Genomic DNA, 21,311 nt, shown 5'->3' on the forward strand with positions numbered 1-21,311 from the left:
GGGTGCAGCGCGGACCTCCTCTGCAGTCAGCTGAAAGGCTCTCCCGCGAGCCCTCGGAGCCTCGACCTTCGCCGGTCGTGTCTCGGTAGTCCTGGTAGTAGGTGTAGATCCCTGACGAAGCTGCGGGCACTTGGCCTTCTGATGGCCTGTCTGGTTGCAATGAAAGCAAACCATAAACCCCTTAGGACAATCCCTGGCAATGTGTCCTTCCTTGCCACACTTGTAGCAACCACCCGCTCGACACGCCCCCTCATGACTCTTGCCGCACTTTCCGCAAATGCGGCCCTTCGAACCTCCCATCCTCGAATCAGCGGACTTGAATCGCTTGGCTGCCGGCTGAGACTGAGCCGGTCGCCGGTCCACCTGCCGATACTCGGCCTCCTCCCTGGCCTGGGTCTCCAACTCGATCTCGCGCTTCCTGGCATTCGCCTGAAGCTCAGTGAAAGTACGATAGGTGGAGTTTGACACAAACTCCCGGATATCCCTCCTCAACACGCCCAAGTACCGGCTCATCCGTGACTGCTCTGTAGATACCAGCTCGGGGCAGAACGTCGCCCTCTCATGAAACTTCCGTGTAACCACCGCAACGGAATCAGTACCCTGCTTAAGGGTCAAGAACTCCTGGATCAATCGTTCCCTCTCCACTGGGGGAACGTACTCGTCCCTGAACATCTCAGTAAACCTCTCCCATGTCACCGCTGAAATCTCCGCCTGAGTGAAGTTCGCCGTCACGAACTTCCACCAATCCTTCGCTCCCAGACGGAGCTGGTTCAAGGCGAACCGTACCCTCAGGTGCTCCGGGCATGAACAAGTGTAGAAGCACCCCTCAATATCGGCGATCCACCTCATCGCAGCAATCGGATCCTGCGTCCCATCGAACTCAGGGGGTTTCGTGTTGCTGAATTCCCAGAACAGCAACGAATCGCCCCCTTGTGGCCTGGCAGCGGCCACAGCTGCGGTAGCGGCAGCGACTGCAGCTTCAGTCAGTGCGGCATACCTTTCCTCAAACTCCTCCATCAGGGTGGTCTTAATAGACCCAAACATCTCCGGGATCTCAGCCCGAACCGCCGCAGCTACCTCCTCCTGAATCATCTGCCGAATCTCCTCGTCACTCATACTGCTCGAACTCGCTCCGTGGCGTGTCGTAACCATAATGTCTCTGAAATATAACATAAGATTATCAGAGACTCCATCAAGTACTGTTGCACTCGATAACGCAACCCTACTCAGTCTCCGACATCCAGGGATTCTTACTTGGGTCGCCCACCGACCCGGTGTCTTCGGTAGTACGGGCCCAATACTACCGACCACACCGTATCAGCATTCGTCCCAAATCTTCCTCCCCAAACCCCGAATAGTGAGTACTCTACTTTTAGTATGCAATATCTACCTGCACGCTATCAAATATCTCATATCGGCAAACTCCCTAGACCAAGGCATCACAAATCAGGCCACTCTAGTCCTATCATGAATACCTAGTCTTCTAGCATGCATAACAATTTATAATTCATTGCATAACATAACATTGTAAGGTATTCTGGGGATCTTTACCGTTCGGGCGCTGGCTGATCGTACACACTGCTTCTTTCTTGTTTACCACTTTACCATTTATAAAAGTTTATGCCTTTATTATTTTTAAAAGATTTTTCCTCAAATCCTCGGTTTGAGTTCAGTTACACCCGAAGGTACACCCGAATCCCTCAAACCAAGGCTCTGATACCAATTGTAACAACGCAAATTTTCAAATAAAATTTTCATTTAAAATAAAGTGATTTCATTCAACCAATAATATTTATTTCATGTTTCATATCAATTACATATGTAAAATCCCCAAGATCTCAAATAGCAGCAATGTGTATGCATCATGCCGGCGCCTTCCCACGGTCCTCGCTAGTACCTGAAACACATACATAACAACTTGTAAGCATAAATGCTTAGTGAGTTCCCCAGTATACCACTTACACATATACGCCTTTCCAGGCCCGGACCTTCCGGTCCACAGTACAATGCCTTCCGGCCCATGTGATAATCGCCTTCCGGCCCATAAGATAATTGTCTTCCGGCCCATAACATAATTGCCTTCCGGCCCATAACATAATTGCCTTCCGGCCCATAACATATTGCCTTCCGGCCCGTAAACATTTTGCCTTCCGGCCCATAAACATATATAACACATAATACATTTACTCTAACACATACAGCACATATATCATATATCATACCTGACCTTCCTGTCACATAATACATTGCCTTCCGGCCCATAGAAACATACATAGCATGCATAGCAACTATTCCTTTCAATTATAGCATATATATAACACATAACATATCCGACCTTCCGGTCACACAGTCAAACCCTTTCGGGTACCGTATAGTGAGAAGACTCACCTCGTGGTAATGTAAGCTATCAACTCTTGAAACTACTCGCACTCGATCCGCCGATCTGCAGACTCCCTATAATACCATATACCCTTATTAATACTCTTATCATTCAAGACAACTGACCCTAAAAATTTACATGCAGGTCAACTCTGGTCAACGGTCAACTTGACCGGACTCGTCGAGTGCAAAGGCGACTCGGCGAGTCTAGACGTCCTCCCCAATTTTCCCTGTTGTTCTCCTTTCTACTCGTCGAGTATCCCTCTTGACTCGACGAGGTCCTCGTGGAAGAATCGCGGGGCCACCCCGACTCCACTCGCCGAGTCTGAAGAACAACTCGGCGAGTCCCAGTGAATCTTCAAGCTACTCGCCGAGTCTGCTCATCCGACTCGGCGAGTCGATGCCATGCAGTCGATCAACTGCTTCCTGAAACACGTATGATCCCGAAATACACACTCATGGGACTATCTGGACCTGTAAACATCCTATTACTGGGGTAGAAACACTTGGGTAACAACATAATAATCCATCTAATCATCAAATGGGTTCTATAAACCCTAACTCCATTTACACATCAATCACAGAAGAACGAAATCCGAGATATTACCTGATTGATGCACTTTCTGTGTCCCCAATCCTCAGAACGTGATTCTCTTGCTGTTCCTTTAGCTAAACCCTTCCTCTTCTTGTCTAACAAATCCTTCAAGGTTCCAATAGCCTTCACTCCTGCTCCAGATGCCCACAGACGTTTAGGTTATCCTCAATCGGCCAAAAGACGAGCAATGACGGCCTAAAAGACGTTATATACGATCCAGAACCAAACGGCTAGGGTTTCTGCTGAACAGCGTCGACTCGCCGAGTCCATTCTGGACTTGTCGAGTCCAGTCGCGAACCCGCGACCAAGTCTGTGGTCCTACTCGGCGAGTCTGGCTCCAACTCGCCGAGTCCCATCCAAAAATGCCCCAGATTAGATTTAAAGCAATACCTGAAATTCCGGGCTGTTACAAACCTACCATACGCTGCATACTCGCACTGCTACTGACTGAAAGTTCTGCTATTCCAAATCTGGCTTCCGGATGAACTGAGACCACCCAGGTCCAACTAATAGGGCTGAACTTGTACTCCGACACAAAATTAATACTGTCCAAAAATACTAAAAACATCTAAAACACTGAACTACCTGGAACACTGAACTGCCTGAAACACTGAACTGCCTGAAACACTGAACTGCCTGAAACACCAAACTGCCTGCAACACTGAACTACCTGAAACACTGATCTACCTGAAACACTGAACTGCCTGAAACACTGAACTGCCTGAAACACTGAACTGCCTGAAACACTAATCTACCTGAAACACTGAACTGCCTGAAACATTGATCTGCCTGAAACACTGAACTGCCTGAAACAACGGACTACCTGCAACACTGAACTGCCCGAACGAAACCTTTCTTTGGAATTAGTTCCCACTAGTCATCCTGATTTTGTGGTCCTAACGACCTCCCGATCCAACTGACCAGGTCCAAACTTCAACAAATCCAAGAGTATAATGATGGCTCCCAGTCTAATGGTAGCCCTTAACATACATGAATCTCAATGGTTCACTGCATCCCTGATCTCATGACTGTGTTGATGATCCATCTATCGCATGGCTAGCTTAACTATGACTAAACTCTAAAGAATTCAAAATTCAACCCGTGGATTTCTATATGCCCTCTACTGCACACGAACTGGTGGGTACTACTGCTTACCCCCCCCCCCCCCCTTTTGCGTCCAAAACAACGTGCTCATTTTGACTACTAACCTGGCGAATGCTACGGCTACACCCGCAGACTTACAACACCCTAATACTATCTGGCTGCTAGAGAACGCTACGGCTACCCCCCCCCCCCCCGGCAGACTTACAACACTACTACTACTATCTGACTGCTAGTGAATGCTACGGCTACCCCCCGCAGACTTACAACACTACTACTACTATCTGACTGCTAGTGAATGCTACGGCTACCCCCCGCAGACTTACAACACTACTACTACTATCTGGCTGCTAGTGAATGCTACGGCTACCCCCCAGACTTACAACACTACTACTACTACTATCTGGCTGCTAGTGAATGCTACGGCTACCCCCCGCAGACTTACAACACTACTACTACTAGTTGGCTGCTTACCCACCACTAATCCGAGGACTTCCTGTCTATCCCTAGTTCGGCTAGCAATCCCTCATCCTGACTTCTCAAATCAACCCTCAATCATCGGATGCTTCATTTACCTCAACATATTATATCCTTGAAGAAATTAACGTTCCATCGAGAAATTCTTCGACTTGGTCCCCACACTAACCGCCTACTAATCCAGAACATGAAACTAACATTGGGAAGTTTCCAAACTTCCAACTCCTAAATCCACACAACCCTACATGTTGTCTCCACCACTAACTACTAACACGGGAACATCTCTTGCTAACCTTTCTCAAGATCCTTCTTCCGACTCAATAGAGTCCTATCAGCGGTCCTCCAACCTGGATTCCCAAACAGCTACTAACCATATCAAATACATGAACTAACTGCGGGGAAGTTCCCTAAACTCCCAATTCTGAACTCCTTGATCCACCCATTTCTATGGTACTATCCTCTCTTTGCAAGGATTGCATACTCATTCCGGGTCAGCGTGCTCTTGCCCTCGCATACTCGGAGGGGTCTCCCCTACTTCGATCCTGTCCACACCTCGCCGCTCAATGAATAGAAATCTAAATCCTTGCTACCATTCCACAATTAATCTGCTGAGGAATCCCACGCTTACCATAGCTAGGGATCTAACCACTCCATTTCTAAAACTTATACGGCTCCGAACTAGCGAGACATACCGAGTCCCTCCAAGGCATGCAACACTTATTGTACCCTAAGTAACCTTTTTCGATAAAACCCATCCCTTGACTACTAACCAAAAATCCAAGGTATGCAGATGGCATAAAACTCGATCACAAATAGGTAATATGATACCCCAAAACATACGCTTATAAATATCGCAGCAGCAACATAACAATAATATCATGAATAATAATTGACAAGAAGGCAAAAGATACATACCTCCAACACCCGACACTGCCCAGACCCTAGCTGCAATCAACCGATACAATCTGCTTCGAGTTGTGGGCCCCCTAGCCCGGCCCCAACAACCGCTGGTGGTACTCGAAGACATAGACGCAGGAGCTATCACCTGTTGTGCTGCATACACACCTGGACAGTGGGCCTTCTTGTGACCTCTCTGACCACAATGGAAACATATTGGGTCAAGCCCCTGGGCGATGGTAGTAGTACAATCCCTGCTGAAATGACCCATTCGGCCGCATCTGAACCAGCCAAATCACCAATACTACCACTCCTGCACGCACCCAAGTACGACCTACCACACTTCCCGCATCGACTGCGGCTATGATAGTACCTCGATCTCCAATCCTACCCTTTAGGGCCTCTTGCCCGAACCTGTGGCTACCTGTGACCCATCTGTTTTCCTCTTCCTTCCTGACTCCCTGCCCGTATCTTGCTCCTGAGCTATCCTATCGCCCCCACCCATCATCTGAACAACTGCTATCTAATCATGGAGCTTCGTAGTCAACCTATAATTAACCCTCGTGACCATGCCGGGCAACCCCTCGCGAATGGCTCGTGAAACCTCCTCAACTATCCAATCATGCAGAGGTCTCTCTTGAAGACAGGGTTCCTGACTCACTCTTGTCCCTTGATGGCGAAAGCTGGAAATGGGATCTCCCTGAACCTCATAAAAATCGACCTCTAGACGAGCCGCAATCTGCCCTGAAACCACCTCGGCCCTAAAGGCCTCAAGATGACTGTCCATAAGTTCCATAATGGCCTCTTTAACTAAACCGAAAATCACTAGAGTCTAATCGATAATGATGCGCATAATCTCTGCGGAAATGAACTCCTTCATCTGATCGTCAAGCTGCCCGGCTCCAGAGCCCGAGCCAGATCCCTCCCTGGTACCTGAAATGCTAACTGGTATCTCGCGCAAAATCACCATGCTGAAAAATATAACACACTACTGATCAATATACACACCGCTGCTGAGGGATCTCTCACACACTCTACTAGTTCCCTGGTTTTGTCTCGGCTCCTCTTAAATCGAGTATGGATCCTCTGATTTCAGTAGTATGCGCCCATACTACCTTCCACATCTATCCGTACTTTCCTCAAGAGTTACCTCAACTCCACCAAGTCACTCTACTACTATTGATCTCTGCCACTCTCATCCTAGGCTTGCCCTAGGGAAACCTCTGACTCCATTCAAACCAGTCCTCAGCTGCTGAAGGCCTCCTTGTAATACTAATTAGTCATTACCTGAATACCATCACATGTAATGAGGCTCAGATAATCCTTCGAGTAAAAGACTCGTCCCTACAACGGTTAGACTCAAACAAGATTTGCGCAATAGGGCCAAATCCAACACTCTGAGATTATTCAACCCTGATCACATATGATGTGACGTATTCAACTATGGCTAACTCCCATCACTCAGAGTCCCACAAAGTACAAAGCAAGCAGCATTCGGATACAGGAAACTACTCAAGCAAATCTATTCTCATAACGAAATATTGTACTAGCATACAATGCTAAGCTCATACTATCAGGCCTAACCTAAACAGGCTATCCTACTACTGTCTACTCCATACTAGCATGCAAATCTTGTAAAGCTGAAACACATAAAGCAGGCACATAAGGCATCCACTTAGATCCTTAGTCCTATACTAGCATGTTGTTCTACTGAAACTGAAACTGAAACTAGAATTGAAACTGAAACTGAAACTGATAGTCATCACATAAACTTGCATGGGTAATTTGGGAGTACTTACTTGAGCTTGGCTGATTGCATGCACCACACTAATTTCTCTCTTTAAAGTTATTTTCTTTCTAAAATTTCTTTTTGCTTTTTCCAAAAACTCTTTCTTTCCTAAAAATTTCTTTCGAAATGTCTTTCTTTTGAAAACCTTTTACCATTTACTTAGTTTGAGTTCAAACACATTCGAAGTGTATCCGAATCCTTCAAACCAAGGCTCTAATACCAACTTGTAACATCCCAAAAATCACAACTAAAAATTTCTTTTTAAAACATTACTAAAAACCATATTCATAAAAACCGTAACATAAATCATAACATAATTTCGTCACATTAATTCGAAATACAACTTATTATGAGAGTAGAACATCCCAGGCTAGCTGACTATGGTGTGTGCACTGCAATCTTCCCGAACTTCTCTTTTGAAAACTGAGTACCTGAAACCAAAAATTGAATCTGTAAGCACGAAGATTAGTGAGCTCCCCCAAACTACCACATACCATACAATAACATATAAAGCACATACTGGTCCTTGCCCACTGCATCGGACCGAGGTCCGGACTAACTGGGGCCTTGCCCCTGCATCGGACCGCAATCCGGAAACTAACTAGGACCTTGTCCCCTGCATCGGACCGAAGTCCGGACTAACTGACTGGGACCTTGTCCCCTGTATCGGACCGAAGTCGGGACTAACTGACTGGGAGCTTGTCCCCTGCATCGGACCGAAGTCCGGACTAATTGGGGCCTTCCCCCTGCATCGGACCGATATCCGGAAACTGACTGAACATAGCATAACATAACATATCAACTAGCATGAACACATATACTGCATACTGCATCGGGCCATAGCCCGGAACACATAACACATAACACATAACACATAAATCCTGTCTGAGCCACGAAGGAATCAAACATACTAACTACTGCATCGGACCGCAGTCCGGGAAACTAATGCTAACTGAACGGGCTGGCATTGTGGCCTTAGACCCATTCCTACTGGAAAGAAACTCACATGAACTGCTAAATTCTGCTGGTAACCCTCGGACTGCTAACCAACCACCGTCTGAAACGCTGGTCCTTTAACTCTTCGAGCTACCAATAACAAATCGGCACTTAGCCTAGCAGACCTCTAACAGACAACTAACTCAACTCTGAACAAAGTCAAAGTCCTGGCCAAAGTTAACCTTTCATGTTGACCCTACTCGCCGAGTCAGTCTACTGACTCGCCGAGTTCACTGATTTCCAAGTTCTGACCTGTCCAACTCACTGAGTCCCCACTCAACTCGCTAAACTGAGCCTTGACTCGAAGGGTTTGGGGTTTCGCCACTTGACTCGCCGAGTCCAAGAGTAGACTTGTCGAGTTCAAGGCAATCTTCAACAAACTCGCCGAGTTGTTCATCCAACTCGTCGAGTTCGCCTCCATCTTCATACTACTTGCCGAGTCCCTAAAAGGACTCACCGAGTCTATTCAGTCCTTAATCCATGCAATGGCTTTTCAAGCCAAACAGGGCTTCCAACTCATAGATCCATACTTCTAGGGCCTATCCCTCACGTAAAGTGGCAAACTTTACGTGTAGATCAAGAGATCTAAGCTTAAAACAATGCAAACTAGGGTTTAAGACAAAGAGGCTTCACTATCAACCCAAAAATAGATGCTTTATGACTTTCTAGGCCAAGATACACTCAAATCTGAAGTAGCAACTTCAGATCTGGGCTTCAAACTCAAAATAGTTCTTAAGCATGGCATAAAAGCTCCAAATCTCATAGCCAAGGTTGATCTATTAAACAAAAGAGGGAAGGTAACGATTTATTACCTTTAAATGCTCAGAAATACTCCACCAACTCTGGATCCAAGGCCCCCTTCTTGCTCCACAATGACTATCCTCTCTCTCAAGCTCCAAAAAGCTTCACCAAGGGTTAGATCTTGCTCCAAAACGATTATAGCGGCTAGGGTTTATTGTTCTGAGTGAAAGAGGCACTAAAGGAGCATTAGGGAAGAGAATGAGGCGTTTAAATAAGCTCTAAGTCCCAGATTTAGGGTTTTCCTTGCCCAGACCAGACTCGCCGAGTCACCTTGATCGACTCGTCAAGTCGGTCGCTTACACCTCGACCTAGATCCCGCTCGGACTCGTCGAGTCCCCCCTTAAAATTGAGGTTTTCTTTCTTTTCTTGGCTTTCCAACCTTGGGTGTTACAGAATTATCTTGTTCTTATGAGTTACTTAGATTAATAGAAAAGTAGTAAAATTGTTGTTTTCAATCCAAGTTAATCTAAGAGTTGGTTCTAAAATGTGTTTTTGTAACTTGTCCTCAAGTTATATGAAAATTCACATTTACGATTCATAAAACTCATAAATATTTCCATAGGTTATGAATAAATAAAAGTCATATTCTTTTAATACTTTAAAGTCTTCCATAACTTGTCCTCAAGTTATGGAACTTGAACAATTTTTTGAATTAAAACTACTTTAAACACATAAGTTATGGATTTGAATAGTTATGAACACTTTAATTCAAAGTTAAGCCCTTAGAATTTTAAAAGTTCAAATTCAACCCTTATACTTTATACTATTATAAAGTTAATAATATATATATATATATATATATATATATATATATATATGTATAAGAGCAAGTCAGTCTTACCGTTAGTAGGCCTTATTCACGAAGCTAGTCTATAAGGGGGTATACGGTTTCTGCCTATAAAATGGCAGTTTAATGGGTGTCCACTCTTACCCACCGCTTCCTTGACTGGTGGAGGATCGTTAGCCGAACGGGTAGGACAAGGACTAGAATTCTCCATTCATTAAAAGTAATAATGATAAATACTAAGTAACTAAACTTTTATAAATTCCCAATCTTAGTTACTTAGGAAAATGTGAATTTGGTGCTAACCCATGAAATTACACTTTACACTTTGCTTAAGTTGGTTAGTGGATCGTGTGTGGTTAACTGGCACACTAGCTTGATTTAACAAGGTAGGCAAAGGGTAACTTAATGTTTATCATAGTATCGATGGAGCGCGTATGGTTAACCAACACATCGATTAAGTGGTAAATTATTAAGGGTACCAAGTATATTTGCATAACTATGCACACCTTGTTTTGTGATCCTCGGCATCCCAGTCACAAAATTTGAGAGGGCACAATCGAGATTGAAACATGCCATTGAACAATTCAATGAATCTCAAAAGATCTAGGAGTTTCAAATCCAAGTAAAACCTAATTAAACTATTTCGTTTTCATGGTGGAAATCTGTGAATCGTCATTTGCCTACCTTCAAATATTTTATAGCTTGGATTACGACATCCCTCTTGCATGTTATAAAAGTATTGTGTTGGGTCCTAGCCTTAATATTTCATATTGAGTGTTATATTAAGGAATTTAAATCAACTATCTTGAAAATCTCCCAAAAGATGTCTAGTTCAGACATTTAGGATCTTCCCAAATCTCTTGGAACTTCACTTCCTCCACCTTATAGTATCGGTGGTTAACCGGCACACTAGTTGGATTTAACAAGGTAGGCAAAGAGTAACTTAATGTTTATCATAGTATCGGTGGAGCGCGTGTGGTTAACTAACACATCGATTGAGGGGTAAATTATTAAGGGTACAAAGTATATTTGCATGGTTATGCACACCTTGTTTTGTGATCCTCGGCATCCCAATCACAAAATTTGAGAGGGCACAATCTAGATTGAAACATGCCATTGAACAATTCAATGAATCTCAAAAGATCTAGGAGTTTCAAATCCAAGTAAAACCTAATTAAATTATTTCATTTTCATGGTGGAAATTGGTGAATCGGCATTCGCCTACCTACAAATATTTTATAGCTATGATTACGACATCCCTCTTGCAAGTTATAAAAGTATTGTGTTGGGTCCTAGCCTTAATATTTCATATTGGGTGTTATATTAAGGACTTTAAATCAATTATCTTGAAAATCTCCCAAAAGATGTCTAGTTCAGACATCTATGATCTTCCCAAATCTCTTGGAACTTCACTTCCTCCACCTCCTCCAGTTATTCTACCTAACCCACAAGTTCAAGGTCACTCAAGCCCTATTGGCAAGCAAGGTCAATGTGTGATCGCATCTTGGAGATGAAGTCACATATTGACAAGCCGGGAGTGTTAGGTGTGAAAGTCATGAGAAAGTTGTTTGTTCAATCGCTTTCTAAGTCACATAGTGAGTTCCTTTGGGACTACTGTGTAAAAGACTATGACATGACCCTTAATGATCTTATCTATTTGCTTGGTGCTGCTGAATCAGCAATGATATGAGGACTAGCAAAGCAAATTTGATTAGGAGATCAACTTCCCAATGGACATTGACAATGGTAACATTGGAAATCCAGAAAGCCTTCTTTTCCTAAGGAAAGGGATTGACTGTAGTCAACTCGATTGACAAAATGGTAAAGAGAAAGGCAAGTCTGAAATAGTCCTGCATACCATTCCCAAATATTCCATATGTTTATCTTGCCAAAAGGAAGGGGCATTGATTACGAAGTTGTCTATTTTTCCTGAAAGATCATAAGGTTGATCAAGTGAAGAAGTTTGACTCTACTTCAGGTAAAGTCCACTATCTAACTCTGTTAAGCTTCTATTCTGAGATTCTTATTACATGATGTGTTTGGGTCACATTTTGATATTTGAAGAATCAAAGAAAAGTGAAGAAACTTAACGAAGTGTATACTGATTCTGATCGCGAAGATGGATTTCGATCGCATGGTTTAGTGATCAAAATTTTGACTTTTTTTCTTAGGAGTTATGATACATTGCTTAGGAATAGATAACAATAAGTTTTTCATATTCTTTTACACATGTAACAGCCTGGATCTCCAGGTATCTTTTAATTTCATATTTTTAGTATTTTGTGAGGGGACTCGGTGAGTTGGAGGTCGAACTCGCCGAGTCGGGTCGCGGTTTTAGACGAAGGTTCGCGTCTGGACTCGGCGAGTCCGCACTGTTTAATGAAACCCTAATTTTCCGGTCCTAAGCCCTATTTAAAGGACCTGATGGCCCTTCATTGCGGCCACCTTGATCCTTGAGTGCACCAAAGCAGCTGAGAGTCCTTGTGAGTGAGATAAGAGGCTATTTTTTCACCAATTTGTGTGTTATTTCAAGAAAGGAAGGAGAAGATCAAGCTAGAAGAGTTGGGGAGCTTAGATCTGCTTCTATTTCGTCAAGGGAAGCTTCTTGAGGTAACTTTCAGAGCTAATCTTTGTGTTTTGGTTGATATGTCAAATCTAGGGTTTCTTCTTGCCTTATTTGACTTGTATTTGAAGTGTGAAAGGTCCCATGGAGATATGGAACCTAGATCTGGACCTTAGCAGGTCCAGAAGGCCCCAAAGGATATGCTTTATGTCCATTCTTTTGAGTTGGAGACTAGGGTTGCCATATTAGAGGTTATTTCCCCAAAAAGAGCCTTGTAAGTGTTGCATGGCGGCCAAGACTGAGACTTTACGTGATAAATGAGCTTGGGAAGGCCAGATCTATGTGTGTATGGAACGGATCTGACCGCAGAAGCAAGTTTTAGCTGATGCATGGCATGGACTCGCCGAGTCTGAAGAACAGACTCGACGAGTAGCTTGAAGATTGTCCTTAAAACCACCCAGTGAGTAGTCCTGCCGAGTTATGGGTGACTCAGTGAGTCACAAAGAGTTAGAGAGGGATTGATAGGTGGACCGAGTCGAGTTGAGTTGTCCTTGCGACTCGGCGAGTTGAGTAGCGGTGGCCCCATGATTCATGACCAGGTGGAACTCGTCGAGTCAGGGGAGTACTCGACGTGTCAAAGGGAAATCCTTGCGAGTTGGTGAAAACGCGTAGACTCGCCAAGTCGCTCTAGTGCACTCGCCGAGTCCAGTCAAATTGACCATTGACTGTTGACCAGAGTTGACCAGTGTTGACTTGATAGGGATGGTCAACCTTAGTGGTACAAGTATTAATTATAGATATATGATGTTATAGGAGGATTATAGCTCGGGGGTTCGAGCACGAGTGATTTCCAGGGTTCGCGAGTTATCGAGATATACGAGGTGAGTCTTCTCACTATACTGTACCCGGAAGGGTTTGACTGTGTGACCGGAAGGTTGAATATGATATGAGATGTATGCATTATGTGTGATAAGTTAATCGTTATATGTGCCATGTATGATATGCTTGATATGGGCCGGAAGGCATTATGTCATGGGTCGGAAGGCGTTGTAAAATGGACCGTAAGGTTGACGTGGGTAGGACCGGAAGGTTTACCGAGACAGGACGGAAGTCCCCTGAGACACATGGACCGGAAGGTCAGAGCCTGGAAAGGCGTATGTCCGTAGGTTGTATTTTGGGGAACTCACTAAGCATTTATGCTTACAGTTGTTGTGTTATGTGTTTCAGGTACTAGCGAGGACCGTGGGAAGGCCCCGGCATGATCGTACACACACTCGGGGGAAACTATTTTGTGATCTTTGTTATATAATCGGTCGTGACAATATTGTTTACATTGGAACCTAAATTATTACTCGATGTTTTTGATGTTTGTAAAAATGAAAAATTGGTTTAAAATTTACGTCGTTACAACACAGTAAGGATAAGTGTTTCCACTAAGCTTTAAAATAAAAAGAAAAGTTTTGATTCCATTTACTCTAAGTATTGTTACAATGGCATTTATGAAAAATCATTGCTTATTTGATTCCATTGATAGCAATAATGGAAATATGAATTTGATTCTTTCATTTATGGTACTATCTAAATTTACCAAATAAGGAAAGATTCTCATTACCCAAGTTTCAGTTAGATAGAAACTTGGAATCATACAGTTGTATAGTATGATGAATGAAAATTTTCATCTTTGGAAAATTAAGACTAATTCCTTATTCACATGTATATGTGAGTCAAGTGAAGGACTAAGGGATCGAGTACACATTCTTGTGCATTGGTCAAGTCCACCACAAAAGATTGATAAGACTATTCGTCATGATTTACTAAAGTTTAGTAAATATGGTTATACTTACAAGTTTAAGTATAATTCTAAACCATTGGAAAAGTTTCAACGTATGGCAGAACGAATGAGAAGAATCAAATTAGGCAGAAAGATAAAAGTTTCTCAAATCTGAAAAGATGGGAGAGTACTTTAGTATCATGTTTTCTGATCATCTCAGTGATTAAGAAACCATATCGTAATTGCTTCTCTAAGGACATCTTAGTGCATTCCTATGGCTAAGAAGAGGAATCAAGAATTGCTAAAGTGGTTAAATCAAGAAGGTGATTCATACTTTGTTCCAAAACAATTTATAGAGTAATACTCCAAGATTGTAACTTGAGTGACATATCTTAAAGAAAGGTTTATAACACTTTTCAAATGTAAGAGTAAAAGTGTCCTACTCTTGTGCATTTGAAATTGGTAAGTTGTGATGATTTGGATAACACAAAGACCAACTAAGGTTAATTGTGTGAAGTGTTTATCTTGATAAAGAATCCTTACTATCTCTTCAATATTTGGCAAGATAGTCGTATATGTCAAGAGGACAGTGGGAGTCTTAAAGATCCTGAAAGAATTTCAAGATCTAATCAAGAATAAAAGCATGTAGTCTGACACTAGCACACGACATGAGGTTTATAACCTATCATGTTGACATATTTCTATTTTTGTGCCCATTCTAATTAAAGTTGGCTTTGCATATGAGTTCTGAGAGTTCTCAATTGGTTGCATAACAACTTGGAAGCAATGGATGGCCCTTGTGCTGCCAGGTAGCAAGAAATCAAGATTGAGTTCAGTTCATATGAGTTTAAATTTGTAATTATTCTTGTATTGTGATTATGGTTTTGACAAATTCACATGGATAAGAACACATACACCATAAAATCTAGGTGTCATGAGGTTTCTCTCTGATTCATGAAAATGATGGTAAGGAAACACTTTCACTAAGTAGATTTTAAGTAGATAATAGTTGTGATATTTGCATTCTCAAAGTCGTTAGTGGAGTGTGTGTGGTTAACCGGCACCTTAACATGGACTTGTAAGGAATGGCAAAGGTCTAAACAATTGAGACTATGATTACGACATCCCTTTTCATAGTTATGAAATTGTTTAGACACACATGTGTGCTATCTAAGGAAAGATGTATGATTTTGATAAAATTTTATCAAAGCATCTCGTATTATAAGTCTGAACTTTGGTAAGAAAGTCAATAAAGTATTGATTTCTAGAAGTACAGTTGATTTCTGAGTGCATGTCAAAGATAGTGGGAGCATAAGTGTTATGCTTATAATCATCATGTTAGTGGGAGCATGATAATTATTATTAGTATGGAAAGATAGCAATGTTAATTATAGACAACAAAAGTTTCAATTCGTGAAGTGGCAGGGTTGAAAAGTTGTTTTGCTATAATTAAGGGAGAGGAATTTATACTTCATTTCAATTCTAAAAGCTTAGATTGAGGTTTTAATCATCTTTAGTCAAGGATATATATATATATATATATATATATATATATATATATATATATATATATATATATATATATATATATATATATATATGAATTTTGTGTTGGAATGGTTCAACATAAGGAAATTCTATATAGGGGTCCATTATTTGCGTTCAAAAATTCGATTATGATTACAACATCCCTTTTCATAACTTGTTTTATGAGAACTTGGCAAATAGAAATATTGTAGCAAAAGGACTGGTCTAGTATCATGTCTTAATGTAGACATCATGAATCGTGTCTCATATGCTTCGGATATAGGAATGATTGCATCTGCTATAGTATTCATCCTTTCTAAATTCTTCCAAATGCCTGGGGCATTAAGAAGCGAAAAGGTTAACAATTGGATATGACTAAAATGATTAAGAAATTGTTGAGGACAATCTAAGGTTTACCAAAGATTGGTTACTCAGGGGCAGTTGGAAGTATAGTGTTAATTTTGGAAGGACCATATTGACATATTCTGAAAAGAGGCAACTCTTGTTCAGAAGTGATAGTCAAAATGGGAATATGGAAATGTTTCCATAGGTAGAAGTTCTTCAATTTGTGTAAGATTAGAAAAACTTAATGCAAGAAGGGTGTTTCCATGGAGTTGATCTCCATTGGAATACTCTATAATATCTGTTGACAAGTCTTTATGACTTTGTGCATAATCATTACAAGAGGATCAATGCATATAAGTATAGAATCAAACAGATTTAGGCAAATGGCAGGATTTGAAATTCTTGCATTTGTGGTAAGGAATTGGGATTGTAAAATGAGAATCATTGGAATTATGTTCAATCGATCTATTTCATAGAGTAAAGATCATAGACAAACTTAGTGTGCATACTTGGTGTATGGCATAACTAATGTTTGGAAAAACATAATATGCATATTTGGTGTATGGCATGACTAGTGTTTAGGAAAAGAAAAACATAGTGTACATGCTTGGAGCATGGGACAACTATTGTTTTTAATTCAAGTATAAAGTTGATAGTATGAAACAATATGCAATGAACAATGGGTAATCAATATGGTCATAAATAAAATGTGTTTTATTTATATTCATAAGTTCTGAGACCATATTGGATTCAACTATTCTTGTGTTCCACTTTGCATGTTTTGACTTCCAGAATATCTAGGTCATTCTTCCTGAATGACTAAGTTATTCAAACTATCCACAATCGGTCATATGTTGGAAGTAGATATGAATCAAGACTGTCATGAAGCTGGATTGTAGATGTCCAAGGTATGGGACATAGCAAGTGGTGCTACAACATTCATGAGTACTCATAAGTTTTGAGTATTGGATTCAACCCACGCTTATTGGAATCACTTCATGGATTTTATCACGAGTGATCATAAGACAATAATATCTTATATTCTTCAAACCTAGATATATGAGTTGTTACTATGAGTTAGTTATACATTGATTGCATGAAAATGCATTGGTAACTCGATGTTATAAAACATGCCTTTGTGTATGATTCAACAAGTAGTAGAATAATTCATATGAGTCGAAGTTTATCCATTCCTTTTACCTTCGGGATAAAAGTGATATCTGTGGGCCCCTCGATGATTTAGTGATGACACCTCGAAGTGCTTGGCTAAGCCAAGACTGATTCGATTTGTTCAATTAGTCGGTCGTCATAAATCGGAAATCCGGAAACAACAAATAGAATAAGAGAATGATTTTAATCCTTGTCTCAGTCCATATGATATCTAGAATAGAGGAATCTATGATCCTTTATCTGATGTACGCGTCAGTGATTTGTTCAGAGTTCGACGACAACAACTTTTAAGAGCTACGATTGCTAGTTGGGTTTTGAAGTCATACACAATAATAGTTTTAGACTTATCCAAGTCGGAGACTGTTGGATTAGTGTCTAACTCCATAACTATATTTGGTATGTACTTAACCCGATTGGCATGGTCCATTTGGGTTGCATGGAACATGCATTTCGATAGACTAAAATAAGAGAAATAACACTTAAGGTTTATTAATATATAATAAGTTATAATATATTAATAGGATTATTTAATTAGTATTGATCAAGAATGAATTTGGAATTAATTAAGTGATCAAAAGGAGACTAATTAAATATATGGGTTGATTGTGTAAATAATTCATACTTGTATAGTGGGCTAATGCTCTATGGATTACCAAGTTGGACTAAAACCTATAGGATGCTCCATGGATGCTTCATGGTGTTTTTGTACCCATGGATCATGGAAATGAAATACCATTACAAATAGGGTTTACATGGCGTAACCCTAATTGTGACACATTATATAAGCATCTTATTCTTCCCAAATTGGGCACTATAAAGGAATGGTGAGGGCTAGCAGATTTCATGAAGTGTCTTATTTTCTCTCAAGTTATTCCAAGTGTATTTGATGTTGTGTGAACCATTTAAGGTGTCACACTTGGGGCACTAGGATCTTGAGCTCCATGGAATCAAGCTACATCAAAAAGGTATGTATTCTATCTAATTTTGTTATACTAGTACTTATGATTATATGCTAGTTAGGGTAATACCTTGGAATATTCATATTTGTATGTATAATAGAGAAAACATAGATCCAATGTATTTAGGGTTGCATGTACACATAGGAGTGTTAGAATGCTCAAAACCCAACATTTTATATGCCTAATTGTATGAGCTTTAGTATTACATGTTAGTCTGTAGATTTGATAAGTGGATTGAATGGATTGATTAGAGTATGTTGGTTAGATTTTTCGTTGCCTGAATGTTGCTTGCTTTGTGCTTTGTGGGACTCTTAATGAGATGAATTGACTGTTAAGTGAATATGCTAAGTCGCATGTGGTACAGGTTAAATAATATTTGAGTGATGGATTTGACCCTACTATGCAGCTCTTGTTTATGTCCAACCGTTCTAGGGTTGAGTCTTTTATTCGAAGGATTATCTGATATTTGTATCATATGACTATATTCATAAGGAAGCTAGTTGACATTAGTAGGAGTCTTTCAGCAGATGAGGGCTGGTTGAGGTTGAGAACCTAGGAGAGTCTAGGATATGCTTCAGTGGGTTTAGTGATGCGGTTTAGTGAGTTTTTGGTGCATTAGTTTGAGAATGTGACTTAGAGGATTCTAGAGGATTCTGGAGGATTCTTGAGGAAAGTATGGATATGTGTGGAAGGTAGTATTGGGCTTGTACTACTAAAAGCATATGATCTATATTCGAATCAAGGAAAGTCTTGGAGAATATAGGATGTTTGTGGGGTGAGGATTCATGGTTATGTTTTGATCGTGGCTATCATTTCTTTTCAGAATGGTGATGAGCACGCATGGGGAAGGGTCAGGCTTTGGTCACGAATCAGGTGGTGAGCCAGTTAGTGGAAGGATTGTCAGGGTTTTGACTTTGCGTTGGATTTAGGAGATAGAAAGTGTTTTCTGCACTAGTCCCTACCCCTTAGGAGCCAAGGTTCGGTTTGCCTTGGATCTCTTGTATCGGACGGGAAGGAGTTTTTGGGAATTGATTGCACGATCTTTTGCGCTTTATGAATTGGAGACTATGTCTTGGGAGGAGTTTATGACCCGGTTTAGGACAGAGGTTTCTCCAACTATCGCAGTTCATCTGTTGGCGAGTGGGTTGGTGAGCGTATCAGGGTGCCAGACCGTGGATGATATGACTTCCAGAGCCCGAGGGCGGGAGATCGAATTGGAGCACCTTGCGAAGAGAGGTTCAGATCAAGTGCATATAGTGGAGGGTCCCAGTGATATGTGCATAATTAGTTAAGTATATAGCATATATTTTTAGTATTTTTAATTAATTGTGTGAATAATGTGGACAAAAGGTACTTAAAATGTTGTGAATTTTGTTTTCAGTCCAGAAGATATGCTTGGAAGTAAAAGGGAGAAAAGGGAAGAAATTGAAGATCAAAGAGTGAAAAAGGTCATCTACTCGGCGAGTAGATCGACTCTACTCGGCGAGTACACGAGGATGTTCCAGAAGATAACTACGACTGCTGATTCAAGACGGATAACTATGGACCTACTCGGCGAGTTGGTTCTGCTACTCGCCGAGTACACCCTGTTTTGGGATATCTATAAAAGACGAATCCTTATCTAATGGGACTAGACTCCTGGCGATTTTTGAAGGTTTAGTTGCGACTAAGAGCCCAAGAAGACGCTAAGGAGCCCTAAGCTTCAATCTTTGGAAGAATTCAAGCAATTAGGTTAATTCTACCACTTAGATTTAGGAATTGAATATGTTTGCTTTAGTAAACTTTGTTTTTGTGTTTGTTTCTACTGCAATTATGAACTAAATTCGTTTTTATTTCTGTTTGGGGAATACGAAGGAACTCCTATGGTTTAATTATTGATTTTTGCTTAATTTTCTATTGGTGATCTATTAAATTAAGTTTGTTAAAGAACCTTATGTATTAATCACTACTATTTTCTGTTAATTGGAAGGTAATTAGGTTGCATGAACATCTCTTAATTGTTAACCTCATATGTCTATGTGAATACTAAACCATATGCTTAGAAGTAATGATTATGAAACTAAGATTAATAAGAAAATAGGAAGATTAATGTGTGAGCTTGTTTGATAAACCATCAACAAGAGGTTAATTGGATTAATAACTTAATTGACTATTACAAATCTTATTTAATCCAAATAATTAATCTAGGGAATTAATTAGTTTAAACACTTGATCAACGCTTAAATTAGTTAATTGTCTAAGGGTTAGGAGTAATGAACATGAACCTAACTATTATAATTGGTAACCAATAGCAATTAATCTACCATAAACTTAAATAACCATAGGAGTGAATTGGTTGAACCTAAATGGAAACATCTTTATCAAATTTGGGGAATAGTTGTTGCTTTAGTTAATTAGTTAATTTAGTGTGTCTAAGTTTCTAGTCTTGCAAAACTAGAGAAAAACCCTTTACTTTTATTATTTGTTTTAGTTAAAATTAGTTATTAGTTTAATTTTCCATTCCCTGAGTTCGACACCTTACTTACTAATCTATACCACTAAAAGACAGGTTCACTGCCTTTGTGTGTTCAATTTATTAATTAAAAGTAGGGATAAAACAAGTGTATTTTACACACATCACCCAGGAAGAAACCCAAGGTGTAACGCCCATGTTTCTAGGCTAGGCATTAATATTGATGTAATAGTCTACATTAACCTTTGTAAGTCATTTTGAAATAATAAGAATGTATTATTTGAGTATTATCTGTTTTATGCTTAATTATGTGGCTTAAATGAATTAAGAATAAAAATAAGCGTAAATATAAAATGATAGATAAAACTGATATCGATACATGAAGACGTAGTGGTCGTGGCAAGGTTTCCAAACATATAAAGAAGGAAAAAATCCGAGTTATAACGAAGAAGTTATGACCTGTCAAAGCTTCGCGACAGAACCGACACGACACTGTGCGACGTAAATAGTGAATTTACGATAGAGAGATTTTTAGCCTTAGTGATTTAAATGAAACTCGTAGAATACATTAAACCTAGAGTGTCCATATAAAGAATGTCTAAATCTGACTTCGTATGAGGAAGTTATGATGTTTCTATGTTTCTACTTAGCGGTATGCAGCCCAAAGTTCGAATTTGAGATCGAGTGATTTCTAGACGAAAC

The sequence above is a fragment of the Lactuca saligna genome, chromosome 8, assembly GCF_052625555.1.
Source record: "Lactuca saligna cultivar CGN05327 chromosome 8, ASM5262555v1, whole genome shotgun sequence".
NCBI lineage: Eukaryota > Viridiplantae > Streptophyta > Magnoliopsida > Asterales > Asteraceae > Lactuca > Lactuca saligna.